This window comes from Anabrus simplex, chromosome 5, assembly GCF_040414725.1.
Source record: "Anabrus simplex isolate iqAnaSimp1 chromosome 5, ASM4041472v1, whole genome shotgun sequence".
Classification (NCBI taxonomy): Eukaryota; Metazoa; Arthropoda; class Insecta; order Orthoptera; family Tettigoniidae; genus Anabrus; species Anabrus simplex.
The window spans coordinates 173,048,928-173,070,585 of NC_090269.1; the positions used below are offsets into that span (position 1 = coordinate 173,048,928).

A 21,658-nucleotide genomic window follows, 5' to 3' on the forward strand; every position below is an offset into this window, starting at 1 on the left:
GCAACCATCCTGATGAAGCCTTGAAATCAGCAGTGATACTCATCTTTTTAGCTAAATCTATCACCTTTGCCTTCAGCATGTCGCCACTAATTGGTAGAGCTGCAGCTCGCTTTTGCTGGAACCATGTGAAAAGTGCTTTCTCCAAATCTACGTAGTTTCCTTCTTGCTGACGACTGCGCTTTGCTGATTTTGAACCCAGTTTTAAGAACTCGCCCAAAATAGCGTTTCTTTTACTGATGACTGTACATAGCGTGGTATAAGCAATCCCTAAATCTGAAGCAATTTCACTTTTTGTTTTGTGTGGATTAGCGTCCACTTCTCGTATAAATTTTACTTTTTCATCTAGGGTATAACTTTTCCTTTTTCTGTTCTCCATGGCTAATCAAAATCAACTGAGTGACAAAACTACTGTTCAACAGTAAACTCCACGTACCGGCACCGTGGACATTTTACTTCTCTGTTGTTCCCACGAAAGAAATTCTCATATTCAAACAAATTTACTGTATTTTCTTTTGTTTCTGCACCGAAACCGCTCACTTTCCTTGTAATGTAACTTAATCTTTGGCGGCATTGTGATTGTCAAAAACGACGAAGGTAGAGGAGGAGCGAGATTGAGAGCGAAGAGGACTCGATCGGTTGGCCTTTTTTAAGCCGCCAATAAGGAAGTGTCAACCATGTCACTCGGCGAAACTCTTTGTGTTCTGTTTCAACACCGAAACGAGACCGCTCTACTTCCGCCTTCGCCGACAACGTGGAAACTTCGTAAATACAGTAGTTTCTTTTTAAAAAGCACGTGCTTATTACAATTACGCAAAACTCAGATATATTTCACTGACAGTTAGTATAACAGCGAATTACGTATACATAAGGTTTAAATAACACGCCTTTAAGTTACATTTTGCCGGGACCTAAAGGAAATTACGTACAAGTACGAATTACGCAGAATAGAGTTACGTATAAAGCAGGTTCAACTGTATTTCAAAGAGAATGAGTAAGAGATGACTCTCAACGTTATTTTTCACTTCTGTACGCAACGGCTGCGCAAAGATCGTCAGGAATCGCACGCTAGCGCCCCTGACGAGAGCAGGGCTGAACTAAAATTACCGGGCGGGCGATTTAAATCGTTTAGCGCGCGGAGGGTACCCAGGTTCTCGCCCCTCTCCCCCCCTCTTAAATATTATATTAAATCTATGTTTTCGTTTTTTATTTCTTTTATGTTTTTCTTTCATTTCCTTTTCTTTCTTTCCTTCGTTCTGTTACCTTTTTCTGAAATTCTGCATTCTGAACAGTGATACACCTGGAGGTTGGCCTGTACTTTATTGTTATTAATAATAATTTTTTTGCTGGAGAAAAGAAGCTTACCAGATTGTGCTGCTTATTATAATTATTTGATTTATGGAGCTATATTTTATTTTTACTAATTCACAAAGCCACGAAGGATGGGAGTGACTGGCCTTGCCTATGCTGCTTTTTTTTTTTGTTTCTGCTGAGGGAAAAGGAAGCTAACTCACAAAGGGAGGAAGGAAGTGTCCAGAAGGTGAGTGGGATTGGCAATCCTTATCTCAGATTAAGACCTACAACAGAAATAGACACTAACATCCCCTCGTACATCAGTCCTCTTTAACACTACTTAAGCCAACCGTAACAATCAATACATACATACATACATATCTTTATTACCCACCCTAGAATACACCATCGGCTTTACAGGTAATAAAGACAGACAGAGCGAAACCCAGAAACAAAAAGAACAAACAAACAAACACTAGGCACTACATCTCTCCTAAAACTACTTAGCAAAATTATTTACCTCTAAATCTACTCAGTGTCCTCCCACACGCACGCGGATAGCCGGCAAACGTGCAGGAAGCACCGCACTACAAATTACCCTATTTCCCTATTCCCCTATTCCTACCAACCACCTAGAAAAAAAAATATATATAGTAGACCGGTCTCTGCGTCAGCCCTGGTATGGAATACATGCCCACCAACCCGTTGATCGCAGGGACCAGCCTCGCCACGTGAGAACTGATCTTATTTCTCACCTACACCTGCTGACAATGTATTCCTTACCTACCATGTGTGCCAAGCCAGCTTGGCGGAAACCGGACCCATCACATGGCTTGTCACACACTTCCGCTATATACGTCACACCTTCTCTGTTCATTGTCAGCTCACTACCTTCCCTCTTCTTTTTCTTTTCTTGCCGTGCAGACATGCTAAAGCCTAGCTTCTTTGGGTTGGGTCAAGCCCCAACCCGTCCCTCTTCCCTTGATACGCCACCTTCTCCTCTCTCGCACTATTCCCGCCCACTACATCTCACCTTCTTGAACTTAAGACTTAAACCTCAACAATTTTTTTTTTCACTTACACACAAACAGACAGTTTCCATTCCAAGTCCATCAGTTCACTCAGTCTTCACAATCTACAACACCACACTTGCCTCAAACCGTTGGACTTAATTTTTATACTTCCAACATTTTCTCCTTAACTACAGTCCCCCTTAATCTATCTAAATTACTATTACACATTAAACTTAATACATAAACATCAAGAATCCCTCAATTTTACACCCTTCATCAAGGCATCTACACCATTTAATTTTTATTTATTTTTTTTGCCTACTTTCATAATTTCCATACTGCCAACATTTTCTCCTTAACTACATTCCCACTTAATCTATCTCAATTCTATCACATATACCTTCTTTATACTTCTTCCTCACAAACAATCCCTTTTTTTTTCACTCCTCATTTACACACCAACAGACAGTACTCCATTCCAAGTCCATTAGTTCACTCAGTCAACTCGCTTTTTTTTTTTTTTTCTTTTTTTTTTTTTTTACTAAGCTTTACACTACCCTCAAACCTACTCAACCTCCCCTTTTCTCAACGCTTACCTAATTTTCTCAGGCTTTCCCTTTGCCCCGGGCGGATCACCTTTCCACAGGGCAAGGTGCTCTCCCCCTTTCCCCTAACACTAAAGCCCCCTCTTCTGATATCATGATTACCATGATACCCTTCCCGCATTTGCTCAGGGCGGATATCCATTCCTCTGAGCAGAATGCCTTCCCCCTTTCTCCCTCAGCACAAACCACATTATCTGCACAACCCCTGTTACTCCCTCAATTTCTTTATAAATATAGCTCTGGCCACATTTAAGAATTTCGTTATATTCGTTCCTTTCTCCCACTCTCTACATAACCAAGATGTTATCTTATAGCTTTCCCCTACCATATGCAGCTCCTTCTTACTTAGTAGTTTGATCTTTATCTCCGCCAAAGGTCGGCATTGATTAAAAATATGCAGGTCCTCCCACTTCTCTCCACATAACACACATCTATCCCTATTCTCACTACCTACCCAACCCCTATTCCTCGGAACACCCAATAACCACCAATACAAACCTCTCTTATCCCTTCTACCCTCAAACTCCGTTTTCGGGTTTATTACTTCCACCAATTTATTTAAAACTGATAAAGAGACTCTCTCTCTACATTCCCCTATTAAGCTCTGACTTTCCATATCTAGTAGTCTTCCCTTTATCCTTTCCCATACCCATTTATTCCTACCATCCCCCCAGACCTCTCCATATACCCCCAATCCAATCTTTTGTAACCATTTTTTGCACTTATTCACCCAGTAACCTTCATTCGTCATACTTTTCTGAAAATTAAACGTTTCTTGTACTAACGCCCCACCCTTCCCTTCCTCCAATCTAATCCAGTACTTGAACACCCTCTTAGCTATTTCAACCTCTATCGATTCTTTACAGACTAATCTGGCCCCGGCATTGGCTGTACAATTCGGTAGGTCCATCATGATCTTGCTAAATTTCGCCACCACCTGGTTTAGTTCACTCCTATCTTCCTCCATTCCCCATACTTCAACCCCAAATAGCATTTTGCCCATTACCAGTGATTTAAACACCGTTTTCTGAATTTTGTATTTAACGTCTGGAAATTTCTTTTCTAATGCCCCTACTACCGCAAGCGCTCCTCTTCCTTTAAGTTTTGCCTTCTTACACTGATTTTTCCAAGAAGCATTCTTACTAATTATTACACCTAGGTACTCAATTTTTCCCCCTGGTTTAATTTCTTCCTGCTCCAGCCTCCAGACTTCCTTATTCTTTCTCCCACCCCTTTTCCTACACACCAATATCTGAGTCTTTCTTACATTTACTCTGAGAGACCATTTCCTAGTATATTCAACTACCTTGTCCAACCCTTTTTGCAAACCATTTGCCGTCAAAGCCAAAATCAATAGGTCATCCGCGAATAGCAACCCCGGAACCTCCATTTTCCCTACCCAAGGGCAATGCCATGCATCTCCACCATGACCCTCTAAAATATTATTTATAAATAATATAAATAATATCGGGGATAGCTTACATCCCTGTCTCACCCCGCTTTTCGATTCAAAACACTTACTCAACCTTCCATCCTGCAATTTAATCATCACAAACACTTCCTCATAAATAGTTTCAATTGCCACCCTCATTTTTTTCGACATTCCAACCTCCCCTAATCTCAAAAATAGCGCCTCCCTACTGACCGTATCAAAGGCTTTTTCTAAGTCAATCGCTGCTATAAATAATTTACGCCCTGCTATCCTCACATACTTTGTAATCAAAGTGTCCAGAATCCAAACATTATCAACAATCAATAGTATCAAGATATGCTACTTATGCAGAAAATAAAATATAAATACAATGTAAGAAAGAAAACCATACACAGGAACCAAAATGATTAAAGCAAACTCATATGATAAGGAGGGAGTTTGTAGGATTCAAAGGTAAATTGAAATGAAACATGATCTTTTGATTTATGGAGCTATATTCTACCTACTATCCACAGTGTTACAGGTATAAAATGGTGTAGCAATTTGCACAAAAGTTTTAGTGATCATAGTATATCATAATCTCTTGACATTACATGCAGCAGTGTTAATCATCAATTAATATTCATCAGCCAGAAAACTATTCAATACAACACAAATACAAAATCATTCATTTATGAAAGAACGACTGGAATTGACAAGTTACAACATAATACTTTTCTCTCTTATTGCAGTCTAACGTTGCATTGACATGTCAAAAGTTTTCAGCAACACCATTTGTAGCCTATTTTCCCAAGGAACTTACTATATGATATATCTTTCAGTCTGTCAAATGAGGCACCTAGGGCCACACACTGAGAAATATTGAGATTTTTACTTCTTTTGCATCTACTAGAGGATGGCAAATCTCTGGCAGAGTAGTGTTTGAAGAAACCAAGACATGATAGCACATACCCTGTTCCTACATATTGCATCAAAACACAACATATCATTCAATCAGTCATCTGCATTTAGATGACAACCAATGTCAAGCTACAAAATTGTGTGCATCCCTTGTATTCATTGATCTGCACTATTTACAATAGTTAGAAATGTTCTATTTTGTGTGACAGTAATATATATCTAAATTTTTCTGGTACATGGAAAAGGATGGAATCATGAATACATTTGTGAGTTTAAAAGACAAGAGAGCGCTTACAGATTCTGTGATTGTTCCCTCATACAACATGCAGGAGGTACAAATAATGCTTCCTTTCAGTCCATCCGCAGGAGAGGAGTTCCAATAAATTGACAGAAATATGTAGCATCAGGATCTACGTACAATAATATGGCAGCTGATCCAGCACAAAACATACCCATGCCAAGTCACAACATAGCTCCACCTATTAAGAGCTACATCCAAGGAATTGTTTGATAATTTAGTACAGTATTATGAACAATATGCTGCTACCTTCCACAACATTACGGTGTGCAAGGGACTGTGCTGTGACCTACACAAAATGCCAGTTGAAGACAGTGGAAACTCACTTCAGACAGTGCCATTTGTATCTACTGTACAATGAAGGCAGAAATCTATGTCAGTGGTTGCAGATAGGCTGATCTGTGGTATGATAACATGCACTCCAACCGGCCAACCAAGCAGAGGAGGGGTGGCCACGGTTCCACCATGTTTCTACACCTCTGCATTTGGGACACAGAAACGGGCTGTTCCCCTACCACTGGCTGTCCTGAGAATGGTTTTTCTTTCACCTGCAGTAAGGCGAATGATGGGACAGTTCCTAGTATATGCCATGGCCACCAAACAACTTGCCCTCACCACAAATCTCCTTGCTTAAGATGATGATGCTTGTTGATTAAAAGGGCCTAACATCTAGGCCATTGTTTTAAGAGAAAGTACAACTAGGCAACCACCCCCAATATATATTAGTAATCGGAGAGAAGAAATAGAAGGGGGCCGACACTAGGAATAATGATGGTATCGGCTAAGGAAGACCAGGGCCATGGAGGGTTTGAAAATAAATCTCCCTAAGCCTCCATACATAATACAATCAGGAGCAGAAAAGAACAGGTGGTGATCAAGGTAGATCAGATAGGATAGATGAAAGTGCGGTGCCTGGCACAAGTAAGCGGAAGCAATGTCAAAATTCAATTAAGGGCTCCGTGGTCGCCTACCCCAGATCCCAAGTGCAGAGCGCACATGGGATCCCTTTTAGTCATCTCTTACAGCAGGCAGAGGATGTCGTGGCTGTTAGTCTACTGCCCCTACCCACAGGGGGACAACTATTATAAGGCTAGTTGCTTTAGGTTGCACCAACTCAGATAGGTCTTATGGCGACAATGGGACAGGAAAGGCCTAGGAATGGGAACGAAGCAGCCATGGCCTTAATTAAGGTACAGCCCCAGCATTTGCCTGGTGTGAAAATGGGAAACCACAGAAAACTATTTTCAGGGCTGCCGACAGTGGGGTTCGAACCCACCACTGCACAAGCGCAATTTCATAGATGCATGACCCCACTGCACAGCCTCCTTGCTGGGTGTTTTGTAAAACAAAATTAAATATATTGATAAACAATCATTAGCATTCACAAATTGAAATTGTTTAATCTGAATGTAAAATGAACATTAATAACATTAGCACCAGTGTTCTCCCCAGTAATGTTTGTCAGCCGGGTGGCAAGAATGAGTAGGCAGGTGGGGAATACTATGTAAAACTTCAATATGAAAATAAATTTCAATTCGTTCCCCTCAGGGTGTTAACAAAAATATCAGACAGGTAAACATTAACTGCACAATTGAACTATTTGAATGTTATCATCACAAACAAGATATAACAGAGTAGGCCTACTTTGATCTTCTAGTGTTCTATAGCTCCTTCCAAATCATGTAACAGTGGAGTTAGGCCTCCCACTCAGTTGCTGTGGGCACGTGGACTGCCATACAGGTTTGTGATGTTATGCGGAACAGAGGGCTCGCATGTGATTCCACGCTAATCCAGACCCCAGCTCGTGACTACGTAGTGGTCAAGCTAAACATTTGATCTCCGATGTAATTGATGAAATTTTGCTAATGATTTATCATTTAAATTCACAGTTTTATAGTATTTATATGTGAAAGCAGGAGCAGCAGGAGTGGAGGTCATGGTAGTAATAGCAGCAGCACCATTACCCATAGCAGTAGCAGTAGTAGCAGCGGCAGGCATGGAGATGGTGGTGGCAGCAACAGCACCGGTGGTAGTAGGTAGTAGTAGCAGAAGCAGTAGGAGTGCCGGTGGTGCAGGTGGTGTGAGCAGCAGCAGTCATAGCAGCGGAAGGACTTGGCCGTGGACCAGCCTTGTGTCGAGGCACACCTATATGAAAAAAAAACACACACACACTAAGAATGGTATAACGGTATATGCTGATGACCTACATAAAGGTTCTCAGAACAAAGATGATCTTTAAGCAACTGTGGTCAGGCTTGAAAAATATTCTGAAGACAACAAAGCGGAACCTGGGACACATTTTTTTAAATGGATGAAATTGTTGAAATTTGAATTCTGGCATAAATAAATTATATTAACCATCCTCTAAATAACAAATGTGGTTTTGTGCCGCTGTGACTGTTTTTGACGTAGTTACGGTCGTTTTTAAATGGTTCTGCACGGTCATTTAATTATCAACCACGCCTCCTCTCCTCTGTATGCTCGGCTATCCGTGTTCCTTCTGTTACCATTAATTCCCTCTTTACAGTAGCATTGAGATTATACTATTTTTTAATATTGCAATATATACTGCCAACTGTTAGCTATGTTATGAACTACTTCATCCTACAATTTAGTCAACCATGAAGGAACTACACTTGGGGGAAGGGGACCTGGAAGTTTGAAGGAAGCAACTACTGCGAAGCTCACAAATGATTATAGGCAGGCAATATGTGCAAATATTCCCTCTGTAGATAATATGAAATCTGCAATATGTGCCACACTATACTATTACTCCTCCACAGAAGAAGATCCTAAGCATAAGCATAAGAAATGCCCCCAAAGACCTGAATCATGGTGCTTCTACAATAAGAGTATCGCAACTGGACAAACCCCTCAAAGTCACAAAAATTGTCAGTTCAGTTCACAATTGCAATGCTGCTGAAAATTTTCTCTGTATACCAAAGGCTGGCATCAACTGAACTTCTGTCTAGATGTTGTAAAGGGGATACTCAAATTGCCAATGAAAGTCTTCATGCATGTATGTGGAAAAAGTGCCCATTGGCGCCCGCAAGGGAGGGGGGGGGGGCAAGGGGGGGTATTTGCCTCCCCTGGAATTCTAAAAATGTTGATGTTCAATTGTTTAATATCATACCAGATTATTTCATAAACTGAAATTACTGACAGTCATCTAGCATCTGTTATAACCGGAAATTTCTGTAAACAATTTAATGTTGCTGACGTTATATTGGTTTTTATATTCAAGAAAATTGTTGATGTGCCCCCCCTTGGAAAAGATCCTCCGGGCGCCCATGAGAAGAGACCTTTGTGTCCTCAAAACGACTTGGAATAGCTGTTTCTAATGCAGTTGCAGAATACAACATGAGATGTAGTGCAACACAAGAAATGAAAATGGCTGTAAGGAATTATAAACTTTCACCAGCATCCACCAAACTTGCCACACAAAGAGATGAAAGAAGAAAATTTCACAGTCAGCAGTCAGTCACCCAACAAAAGAAAACAGCCAGGAAAAACTGAAACTCCTAAAGGTACACAGGGATGAAGCCAAGAAGAAGCAGGAGGGTAGGAGTTATAGTGCTGGTGAATTTTAAGAGATTTGGAAAGGCCATTATGAAAACTTTTAATGGTTTTAGAACTAAAATTCATTTAACTCAAAATACCATTTTTTGTAACCTGCACTGTTCCATGCAGATCAAATCTAAACCTATATTTGCCAAAGTTAGTATGTAGCTTCTATGTGACCTACCAAGAAAATTGTAGGATAGATTTTTCATTCTTCTACAATATACTCATTTTATGAGGCAAAATGAACAGAAAATTAGTGGAAAATTACATATAAAATACAATTACAAACTTGAAACAGGAGTTAATTAAGCGACATAGGGTGAATTGAAAATTCCATCCTTGAGTTTTTTTATGTTATAAGGAAGAAGTTTTCAAACTCTCAGGTAAAAGTCCATCCCACAGGGAACTTTTTGAAAGTTGCCTGTTTTGCGAGCATCATAAACACAAAGTACATCATATCTCATAAACTAATAAGGATATTTAGCTGAAAATAAGATATGTTATTTCTATAATAGTCCTACATATTCCACAACAGTTTCATTGTGATTGCTCAAAAATTGTGGAAAATAAAAAAATGTGTACCAGGTTCCCTTAAAATGAACCTGGACAAAACGGTGCAAATGGTTTTCAGATAAAGAGGGAGTTAATATAGCGAGCTCAATTAAATACCTCACCATCACAATTCAGCTAACGTAAAGCCACTGATGGATTATAAAAATTATAAAATTTGCACATTTCTGCACTATTCTGTTAATAATAAATGTTAGGCCTGTAAGAGATGTACCAATTTCAACTTACAGGTACGGCAAGACCAGGTGTGACAGGCATTATAGTAAATTTCATTATGAGAAGCGAGGTTCCCCCTCATCTGGCACTGATGAATTTATCATCATTACCTCTGGAGAGCAATTTGAAATGAAACCCAGGAAAATTTGATAGGTCACAGTACTGTGAAATTAATAACAACGACTACTACTACTACTACTTACCTCTTTCCGGGACAGTATCTTTATACAGCAACCTTGATAGCGGTCCTGGATAGCTCGAGTGGCGAAAGTGCCTAGAACACACAGTGCGGTTCTTCAGCTGCTTCGGAGGAAGCTGCCGCAAGCATTCGACCCCCCACAACGTCCAACCACTCTCTGCAAATATCCGGTCTACCAACAGGGAAATGATGAAATAAGATTCCCTGTTGCTGGCCTTCTTTGCTATCTGTGTAAATGCCACAGATCTGACACGTTTCGTGCATGGTCTGAGACATGAAAGGAAATAGAAGAAAGTAATAAAGGACACTGTATCAGTTTATATTTTTACTGCTAATTTCAATACCCTCAAAATGATAGTGGATTATCATAAATAATATAACATTACATCAACAGAATTTTAAGGTGTCTGTTTCAAGTAGACTTATGTAACCACCATGCAAAAAGGTAATAAAACAGCGACAGCCAAAAAGAAATTTTTGGGAACATGAGCAGCTATCAATCATCAACTTAATAACTACTTAACCTCCTGCGGCCTACTATCCTTTTAATAGGATTTTGTTTTAAAAATAGAATGGAATATCCCGCAAACAATATTCAAACGTTAAATAAAATAAATAGCAAATTTAGGACTAGGCGAATATGATTCAATTTATCCGAAAGTCATTTGCCTTGGTGTGGTATATTTTCATGTTCTGGCCTCAGGAGATTAGTAAAACAAGAACCATAAGGATGCTTACCTCAAATATCTTGTACTTTTTCTTCAAACACGAAAACGAAGATAACAGATAAATGCATACAAATCAAAGTGAAGCAAAGTGTCACAAACGTGGTCGTCCCACGTGGTCCAAGTTGTCAAACTCAAATTGACCAATAGCAATTGGGAGATGTTTCTACCAATAGGAGCTGCCGTATTCGTCACGTGGGCTTACGGTGAGTGACGTGATGTACAACAGCGCGCCCCCGCGAGTGCAGGGCTAAAGTATTCAGTCTGAGCTGGGCCCTCGGAAGGGTAGGACCTATGCGGGTGACATACCCATGCTGTATTTCTGTTTCTTCACTGAATAGGCCTCAGTAGGTTGGGTATTTTTACCCCTGTGTATATGTCCTTGGAGGACAGCTTGAACGCGGAGTTTGGTGTGGCCTTTGATAGGCTTGAACTTAAGAGCGGGTGGCTCTTTCTTAAAATTTGTTTCTGCGTGCCTCGAGGAGGCTTTACTGTGTAATTGGGAGCAAGAGCTCCTGGGCATGATTGGGGTCTTCTGCCCCTTTGTTGAATCTTGTATATCGTAATGTTGGGCTTATACCTCAAGAATTGTGTGTCTGGGTCTCGGAGCCCAAATCCTGTAACTCTGTAATTGTACACTCTCGATTTGTTGTTTAGCTACTGAGTACCTGTTATATTTGTTATTTCTTGCTCTTGAAAAGAAAATATAACCTTGTTAAATTAACTTTAATTTCGTATTTTGAGACCTGTTCACCCCAGCACCTTCTTTCACCTCTGCACATCCACAATACTCCGTAACAATTATTATTATTATTATTATTATTATTATTATTATTATTATTATTATTATTATTATTATTATTATTATTATTATTATTATTATTATTATTATTATTATTATTATTATTATTATTATTATTGTTGTACCGGGCGGTACACCCTTATGCCGCAATTTTAAATCTTGCGCCAATAAATCCTCTACAGGAGAAACCCTGAACTTAAACTGGATCCATTCATTAGTTTTCTCAGAAGACGTCACTACCGTAAATTTTGTGATCACAAAGTTGTCAGTACTGTGTGAATTTCAACTTGTTTTGTTTTCCGTTGATCAAGAAGTGTGGACATTCTCTTATAGATGTCTCTACTAAAAACTATGATCATGCACCCTGGTGCGAAGTTAAGGAACTTTTTGAAGAAATTTTGTATTCATAAGTTTGATCTTTACTAAATTAATTTTTTTTCATTTGTGGATTGGCAATATTAATCTTTTCTTTCCGCCAGTTTTGAATCGAGCCAATCCAGAATTTCTGTAATTAATTTTTGACCAATCATATATTTCTTCTTCGACTTTGAATGTATTTTCAAGACGGACCAATAAAGAAAGAGGGCGTGGCTTGATTATTCATGAAAGGTCTCGAATCTTCCACGAGGGTATAAAAACTGCGGCTTTTCTTGTCTCTCGGCCACTCGAACAACATCTAGCATAGTGTATGGAAGTGTAGCAGAAGGCGGGAAGTGCCTCTTTTCATCCGGTAGCAGCTCTTCAACAAGGTAATGGCCGTTTAACATCTTTATTTTCTTGCTAGCTCAGCAGTTTAACCATCGGGGAAGGTCCGAAACCTTTTTGATGTAACCTATCTGTTCAAAAATGTAACTTTTGCCGTTTGATGTAAAATTTTCATATAACTTTAACCGTAAATCGGGGATACGGAGTGCCTTACCCTCTCGAGCTCCCCTTCATTTTGAATTTGAAGCGACTGCGTTTTCGTAACCGTTCTTCTACTCTTCCTTAATGTGTTAAATTTATTCTGTATACGAGTCACGTCCATAGTTTGGGAATAGCCCCTGTTTCATCGGCCTAGTGCCTCTTAGGTTATAAGAAGTTTCATGTGGGAATGCTTATTCACGCCTCCATTCAGTTTTGCGTTTTGGGCCATTAACTTAACCTATTATTTTTTCTACTAAGGCCCATTAGGTTAGGTACAAGATACCCCTGTTTCCTTGTAAGTGTTCCTTGAGGGCAGTTAATAGTAAAGTCCGTTGTGGCCTTTGATAGGCTCTGAACATTGAGAGCGGGTCAGCTCTAGGAGGCTTGACATTGCTAGGTGGTAGCAAGTGCTCCATGTAATTAGGAGATTTCTGCCCTTTAGTAATATGTGGTTGTGAGCTGAGTGCTCAGAAATTGTAAAAATTAGAGTTTGTGGCCCAGATTGTTAAAGTGTCTCTAAATCTTGGCTTTCCTGGTCTTGCACCTGATTTGACTTGTTGTTATTTGTTAAAGTCTGAAGTTTTATGTGAAAATTGTTAAGTTTTTGAAAATATAACCTTTAATGCAATTTTAATCAATATCTCTGCCTTGTAGTTAGACCCATTCCAGCTCGCACCTTCTTTCACCTCTGCATTCCACGGGTAACCCCGTAACCATTATTATTATTATTATTATTATTATTATTATTATTATTATTATTATTATTATTATTATTATTATTATATGAAAGATGACTTCCGTCCTGTTTACCAACGAAAGTTCCCATGCTTCGCCTCTGTTGATGATAGAGGAAGATGTTATTGCGCAGCACTCTACCCTATTAGAGGCGTTGTTATTAAAAAGATAAGCGTTAAGCGTAAAGAAGCTAATTCAAGATACATTGGATATTCAGATATCTCAATAAAGAATGGCATGTTTCCAAAGAGGTCATGATTCTCTAAAATAACCTCCCTGACATATCTCGGGTCAACTTCCGTTATGGTATTTGCTGCCGGGTCGACTTCAAACTGGCCAGACAATGAACAACGCTCAGGCTTATCTTTGACTGCTGATAAGCCGCTGATAGACTTGAAATCTTCTGTTTGTTTCATACCGAGTGAGTTGGCTATGTAGTGTGGGTCATGTAGCTGTAAGCTTGCGTTTGGAAGGCGGTGGGTTCGAACCTCCCAACCATCAGCAGCTCTCAAGATGGTTTTCAGTGGTTTCCTATTTTCACACTAGGAAATTCATGGAACTGTACCTTAATTACGGCTGTGGTCGCGTCCTTCCCAGTCCCAGCCCTGTGTTATCCATCGTCGCCATAAGACCTGTATGTGTCGATGCGGCGTAAAACAAAGAGTAAAATTAACATATATTTCCATTGTTATATCTACACTTAATTCTTGTTCATCTGTTTACGCACCAGGGTTGGTTTTTCCCGCGGACTATGCGAGGGATCCCACCTCTACCGTCTCAAGAGCAGTGTCCTGGAGCTTCAGATTTTACTGTTATTGAAAATGAAATGAAAACTTACAATCTGTTTTCCAGTCATTGACCGGGTCAGGGATGTAATGAATGAAACATATATAAGCTGTTATTACAATGGGGTCGCCACTCCGAAGGTGATTTATTAATGAGTGATAAATGCTATGAAATGATAATGGAGAGTGTTGCTGGAATGAAAGATGACAGGGAAAATCGGAGTACCCGGAGAAAAACCTGTCCCGCCTCCGCTTTGTCCAGCACAAATCTCACATGGAGTCACCGGGATTTGAACCACGGTATCCAGCGGTGAGAGGCCGACGCGCTGCCGTCTGAGCCACGGCGGCTCCTTTACTGTTACTATGTTGTAGTATATACAGAGTGATTCAGCAGCCTCTTCCAATATCGTTTGCTGCCAACTAACGTGCATATGTTTATAGGGGTTATTCTCCTGCAGGCTTTCTGTATGGTACTAATGTTCAGCGAGCACATTTTGCACCCGATTCTGAATACTAGTAAAATTATATATCATCCGTTCGCAAAACATGACGCCTTGAAATCATGTAGCCACGTCCTTTTGCCATGTAACTATGTTAATGTGTCGTGCCTCGAGGCCGGGTGTAACGAAAAGGGGAATCAATGCATGAAACTAGATAACAATGCAGTAATTAATGTATTAAACACCGAACCATATGGCGTATATACTCTGCTCTCGTCGTACTACCAGCTTGTTCCTAGGAGTTTATCGTAGCCGATGTGGTTAGGCGTTCACCTAACAATCGACAAAATGTGCCAGCGGCAGTTCGAATCCGGTATCGTTCAAATATTTTAGCATCGGTATGATGTTTGAATACGTAAACACAGGTCCACGTTTGCCACATTCAAACAGTAGAATGAGGCTGTTTATTCATCTTGTGCCCTACGAATTCTCCGCTGGTTAGGACCTGAATGTACTGTAATCTCTGCTCTCAGTCAGCATGTTTTCCACAGAATAATACGTTGACATGCTCCTCATGCATGACAAATCGCGTGCAAGGCACTACGTCTGTACCAGGAACGGTATCACAATAGACGACACCCGGCTGCTACGACATTCCACCGCGTTGAAAGACGCCTAAGGACAACAGGCGTGATTTCCAACCAGCCACCAGTCCGCGATAGGCCCATCCCTTCGGGTGAAACAGAAAAGGCCGTTCTGGAGGCAGCTCTTAATAATCCACACATCAGTACAAGGGCGACTGTACGACAGGTGAACATCAGCCAGCCGTCCGTCTGACGAATACTGCATGAATATAAATTTCACCCATACCTTCTTGAGCTACACCAAGAGGTCCATAGATGGGATTTTGAACCCCGAATGGAGTTCTGTCGGTGGCTATTAGGCAGGCTGGACAATGATGCAGCACTCGTATCGCACATCTTGTTCTCGGACGAATCGCGCTTCCACAATGATGGGAACGTCAATCGCCACAACATGCACTATTGGAGTCCGGACAATCCTCACTGGGTGCGACAGGTGGCCCATCAAGTACGATGGGGAGTGAATATTTGGTGTAGAATCTTGGGGGATCGCCTGATTGGGCCTTATTTCTTTGAGGGCCATTAGACGGGCCCATGCTACCTGCACTTTCTGCGTCAGGAACTCCCGCTGCTGCTGGAGGATGTGCCCTTGCACGATTGTTTGACGATGTAGTTGCAACAGGATGTAGCTCCACCACATTCGACTTTGCCCTTCGTAACCATCTGGATGGGGAACTGCCAGGGAATTGGATAGGACGAAGAGGCCCTGTTTTTTGGCCCGCCAGATCACCGGATTCAACGCTGTTAGACTTCTTCTTGTGGGAACACTTAAAGAATGTCGTTTACACTAAAAAGGCGGAAAACCCCGAACAGCTCTGGGAACTCATCACGGACGTCTGCTGAGCAATTACACCTGAAATGCTTCAGCGTGCAAGGCGATCTATTCGACACCGGGCCCGAATTTGCATAAACCAAAACGCTCATCACATCGAGCATTTGCTGCGATAAAACTTTGTCAGGGCAGTTGTGTTCCTATTATTTTCGGTCTGTATGTGTCCGGCCTGGTAACTAATCGGCCCTTCTTAGGGCCACAAACACATTCATTCACACACAATTTGCATGAAAGCGGGTGAACTTACATTGCGTGCGGTACGCATAAAAAAAATACATATTCCGAAAATTTCCAATCTTGACCCCGGACTCGAACCTACCACCCGACACACAAGCCCGCTCCGCCACGCCTTTATCAACTACATGACGGCCTCGTACGGTACACTGGGCAGCTTATACCAAGTATTGGGTTTACTGCGGTCACAATATCAATTTAGTGTTTCGCCGGCGTGTCATGTTCATATGATCTGGAAGGCACACGCATGTCTTCCAGTGTTTAATACGAGTATAACATTACGGCGTCCTATAATGGTGAGGCGGTAAATACGAAGAAATCCGGTAGAGTTGTCTGAGCATACCCGCAAGGGAGAAGTTTTCAGGTCGGAATGTGGGTTGAATAAAACTGCTTTGGAAGGGGTGCCTGAATCACGCTATATATTAGGGCTGATGACGGTATCCTAGTACCCATTGCGACAGTTATCTTAAGCGGAAATACTCAGGTACCCGTTACCTCGTGAATGGATCCGAAAATCCGGGTACCCGTTACACGAAGTATCAGTCATTGCCTGTATTCGCGGCGGTGCATTTCATTCCCTTTCCCCCTAGCTTTCGGTATCTCTAAATGTCTAAATGATTCTTTCCTATTTTTTTCTTTACATATACAGCGAACTTTTCTAAAAAGCCTAAATTATTGAGGATCGCATTTTTTCTTATATTTTGTTATTTAATATATGTATTCGTTCGTTATCTGTTTACCCTCCAGGGTTGGTTTTCCCTCGGACTCAGCGAGGGATCCCACCTCTACCGCCTTCAAGGGCAGTGTCCTGGAGTTTCAGACACTGCGTCGGGGATACAACTGGGGAGGATGACCTGTACCTCGCCCAGGCGGCCTCACCTGCTATGCTGAACAGGGGCTTTCGTGGGGGGTGGAAAGATTGGAAGGCATAGACAAGGAAGAGGGAAGGAAGTGGCCGTGGCGTTACGTTAGGTACCATCCCGGCATTTGCCTGGGAAGCCACGGAAAACCACTTCCAGGATGGCTGAGATGGGAATTGAACCCACCTCTACTCAGTTGACCTCCCGAGGCTGAGCGGACCCCGTTCCAGCCTTCATACCACTTTTTCAAAATTTCGTGGCAGAGCCGCGAATCGAACCCGGGCCTCCGGGGATGGCAGCTAATCACACTAACCACTACACCACAGAGGCATCTTGGATTTATCTTCCGTATTACCTTCTTTCTTTCTTTCTTTCTTAATCTGCTTACCCTCCAGTTTTGGGTTTTCCTTCGGACTCAGTGAGGGATCCCACCTCTACCGCCTCAAGGGCAGTGTCCTGGAGCGTGAGACATTGGGTTGGGGGATACAACTGGGGAGAATTATCAGTACCTCGCCCAGGCGGCCTCACCTGCTATACTGAACAGGGGCCTTGGTGGGGGATGGGAAGATTGGAAGGGATAGACAAAGAAGAGGGAAGGAAGCGGCCGTGGCTTTTAGGTACCATCCCGGCATTTGCCTGGAGGAGAAGTGGGAAACCACGGAAAACCAGTTCCAGGATGGCTGAGGTGGAATCGAACCCACCTCTATTCAGTTGACCTCCCGAGGCTGAGCGGACCCCGTTCCAGCCTTCATACCACTTTCTCAAAATTTCGTGGCGGAGCCGGGAATCGAACCCGGGCCTCCGGGGATGACAGCTAATCACACTAACCACTCCACCACAGAGGCGGACTTATTACCTTCTTGCTTTCTGAAATAGAAGAGAGACTCGCCCTGTATAGATGGATTTCTTTGCATCTTTGGAAATACAACCTTCCCTTATCTCCTGACACTTCTGTTTCCAGTAACATTGTAACGTCTAGGTCGTTACATACCAGTTACCTATTGTATCTGTTACCGTGTTTTGGTGGATCAGCAGAGGTGAAAGAAGGTGCGGGCTGGGATGGGTCTAACCACAAGGCCGAAAGATGAATTAAAATTTAAATAAAGGTTATATTTTCAAAACTTAACAATTTTCACATAAAAAATTTCGGATTTTTAACAAATAACAACAAGTCAAATCAGGTACAAGACCAGAAAGCCGAGATTAGATAGACTTTAACAATCTGGGCCACAAGCCCTAATTTTTACAATTCCTGAGCTCTCAGCTCACAACCAACATATTACCAAAGGGCAGAAATTCCCTCTATACAATGGAGCGTTTGCTCCCACCTTTAAATCTCAAGCCTCTCTGAGGCACATTACCACAAGTGAAAGAGCTAACCCGCTCTCAATTTTTCGAGCCTATCAAAGGCAACAACCAACATTACTATCAATTGCCCTCAAGGCACACCTCCAAAGAAACAGGGGTATCTAGTACCCAATCTACTGGGCCTTCGTTGAAAAGGAACAGATTCATTAAATGGCCCCAAAAATATCAAGATGAATGGAGGCGTGTACTTGCACTCCTACATGAAATCTTGTTAAAACCTAAGTGGCGTTAAGCCGATACACAGGGGCTATTCCCATACTATAGAGGTGACTCGTATAAGCAAAATTTTAACACATTAGGGAGAAGTAGAAAATAAGTTACGAAAACATAGTCACCTCAATTCAGAAATGAAGGGGAGCTCGAGAGGGTAAAGCACTCTCTATCCCCGATTTACATTTACATCTTACAAAGATGGAAAAAATGTACATGTTTTAAGTTATAGGTTACATATTAAAGGTTTCGGACCTGCCCCGCGGGTTAAACTGCTGAGCTAGCAAGGAAAAAGAAAGATGTTAAACGGCCATTACCTTGTTGAAGAGCTGCTGGCGGATAAAAGAGGCGCTTCCCGCCTCCTGCTGTACACTAATCTAGATGTTGTACGAGTGGCGGAGAGCCCGGAAAATCATCAGTTTTTATATTCTCGGGGAAGATTCGAGACCTTTCATGAATAATTAAGACACACCCACATGCGTTTATTGGTCGGCTAAAGTTTACACATCAAATATGAAGAAGAAGGACACGATTGGTCCAAAATTAATTAAAGAAATTCGGGATTGGCTAAGTTCAAAACTGGCGGAAAGAAAGATTAATATTGCCAATCTACAAATGAAAGAAAGAAATTTATTTATAGGAAAACTTATGAGTATAAAATATCTTCAAGAAAAGTTCCATCACTTCGCACCAGGGTGCATGATCATAGTTTTTGGTAGAGATATCTGTGAGAGAATGTCCACACTTCTTGATAATTAGTAAACAAAAACAATTTGAAATTAACCCAGTGACATCTTCAGATAAACGGTTGAATTAATTCAGTTTTAAAGTTCAGAGTTTCAGATGTAGAGCAGTATTTTAAGGCGGAAAATTCAAATGTGCGGCGTATAGGTGTACCAACCGGTACAGCATCAAGTATAATTACCGGGCGAGTTGGCCGTGCGGTCAGGGGCACGCGGCTGTGAGCTTGCATCCGGGAGATAGTGGGTTCGAATCCCACTGTCGGCAGCCCTGAAGATGGTTTTCCGTGATTTCCCATTTTCACGCCAGGAAAATGCTGGGGGTGTACCTTCATTAAGGCCACGGCCGCTTTCTTCCAACTCCTAGGCCTTTCCTATCCTCTCGTCGCCATAAGAGCTATCTGTGTCGGTGCGACGTAAAGCAACCTGCAAGTGTAATTAATTTGAATTTGTGTATTTACTCTCTATTTTATATAATTTATATGTATGTACGTATATTTATAGGGTTATTCTCTCGTATAGGTTTCTCATAATCATTACATTGTGTTGTATTACGGCACTTGATGACAAGAGCTGAACGATCCCTCTTAGGGGTGGCTTATTGCGACACGGAGGCTATATTTGACTTGCAACTATTTCATCAAACGGTTACATCAGGCCGAAGGACACAGGTTCGAACAAGGAAAATTGTACGAAATCTACGTCAGGTGACAGTTGAGCCCAACGACAACTTCTGAATTCGAGCCTGGTTATTAGGAGTCATCTATCTTAGTTAACGTCAGGACACACTGTGTTGCGGGAGATTTCTACCTGTAAGAAAGCCACTACCTGAGACGTTTGCATGATGTATTGAAGAAAGAAGAAGAGGGCGACTAAACTATGTTATAACTGGTACATTAGGCGTATACTGAGGGCTACTAAGGCTATCGATGAAGCCCAAACCTCAAATGAGAACGATGGTTATCTAAAGCACATCATACGTAATATAAACATCTGACACATTGTTCCATTTACAAAACTTGAAAGCGATGAAAAAAACCGTCGCAAGTATTTCTAGAGCAAGGCACTGGAGACTGATATTGCAGTCCAAGCGCTGCGTCTCTCTCCCCTCGCGTCACTTCGCGCGCTACGCTGCTGAATGTCCGGCGACCGGGCGGTATAGGTGTGCTAGGCTTCTCTCCGTCAGATAACCATTCGTTACTCATCGTATATACTTCCTCACCTCATAGTTCTAAATAACAGAGTGCTGGCATGTCACTCCTGTTTACTTCTACATCCTTGTAGGAAGACACTGCAGGGCTGCTGTTATAGCAGCAATATATTTTTCTTTTTATAGGTAAATTTGCTAAAATGAAGTGTAATATTTGAGTTTTAGTGTTTTCTTTTGTTGGTTGGAGTAGAATCTATGATCATGGGTGGGACACAACCACTGATCCGCCGAGGAAGCTAATAACTAGTGAACGATGGGTACGACCGCTGGTAATGCTTTAAAATTCAAAATTGTAATTTGATAATAATTTTAACCGTGTTTGTGTAGATCAGAGTGTTATAAGAAGGCGTCTGTAGGAATGGGTGGACAGGAAAACGGTCAAACCTTAATTTAAAACTCTAAAATTTTAAATTTTATTTCTTTCCTTGTTCTTTTTAGATTTTAAAATTTGTTAAACAATAACAAATAACAGTTGGGTAGACAGAAGGGGAGCTCTTATAACAATAGTTATTTGAAACCTAAAAACGATCAGGTACAATAGGCATAGGGTAATGATTTTTAAAGAGATGAGTCAGTCAGCTCAAACGTTACAATATTACCAAGAGCACTACTGCTCCAATCAATAACAAGTGAGGAGACAGGGCTCCAAAATTTACCACATTCGAAAGAGCATCTTTGCTCCACACAATTAACTAGGAGACTGCTCTCCACAATGTACAAGATTCAAGCCTCGCCAAGGCACATTGTAACTTTCATATAAGGTCAAATACGAACAGTTTTCACTGTCTTATTCGCTCGACAGTCTAAGTTACATTTAAATAAGAAAACGTTAACAGAGGCAATAAGTGCCTATTCTACCTGGTCCTAGTGAAAAAAAGAAAATATTTAGTATGTCGGCCGTAAACCAAAAATGTTAGAAGGCGAACACTTGCACTCGTTTGAATTTCAATTGGTTGATTTTATAAATGTTTAGCTCCAGGACACTGCCCTTGAGGCGGTAGAGGTGGGATCCCTCGCTGTGTCCGAGGGAAAAAGCCGACCCTGGAGGGTAAACAGATGATGATGATGATGATGATGATTTTA

At 41.4% G+C, this 21,658-nt stretch overlaps 1 protein-coding gene and 1 long non-coding RNA gene across 2 annotated transcripts in view; one reads left to right on the forward strand and one right to left on the reverse strand.

Annotated features, from left to right (window-relative positions):
• The window catches only part of LOC136874733 (uncharacterized), a 227,797-nt gene that overhangs the window by 42,776 nt on the left and 163,363 nt on the right, over window positions 1–21,658 (forward strand). The gene's annotated exons all lie outside the window — the stretch shown is intronic.
• LOC137500990 (uncharacterized) lies at window positions 6,713–10,965 on the reverse strand. The gene is made up of 3 exons (XR_011018306.1): window positions 10,826–10,965; window positions 10,092–10,354; window positions 6,713–7,683 (listed from the first exon to the last, which is right to left on the reverse strand). It is a non-coding gene; the product is annotated as an uncharacterized lncRNA (long non-coding RNA).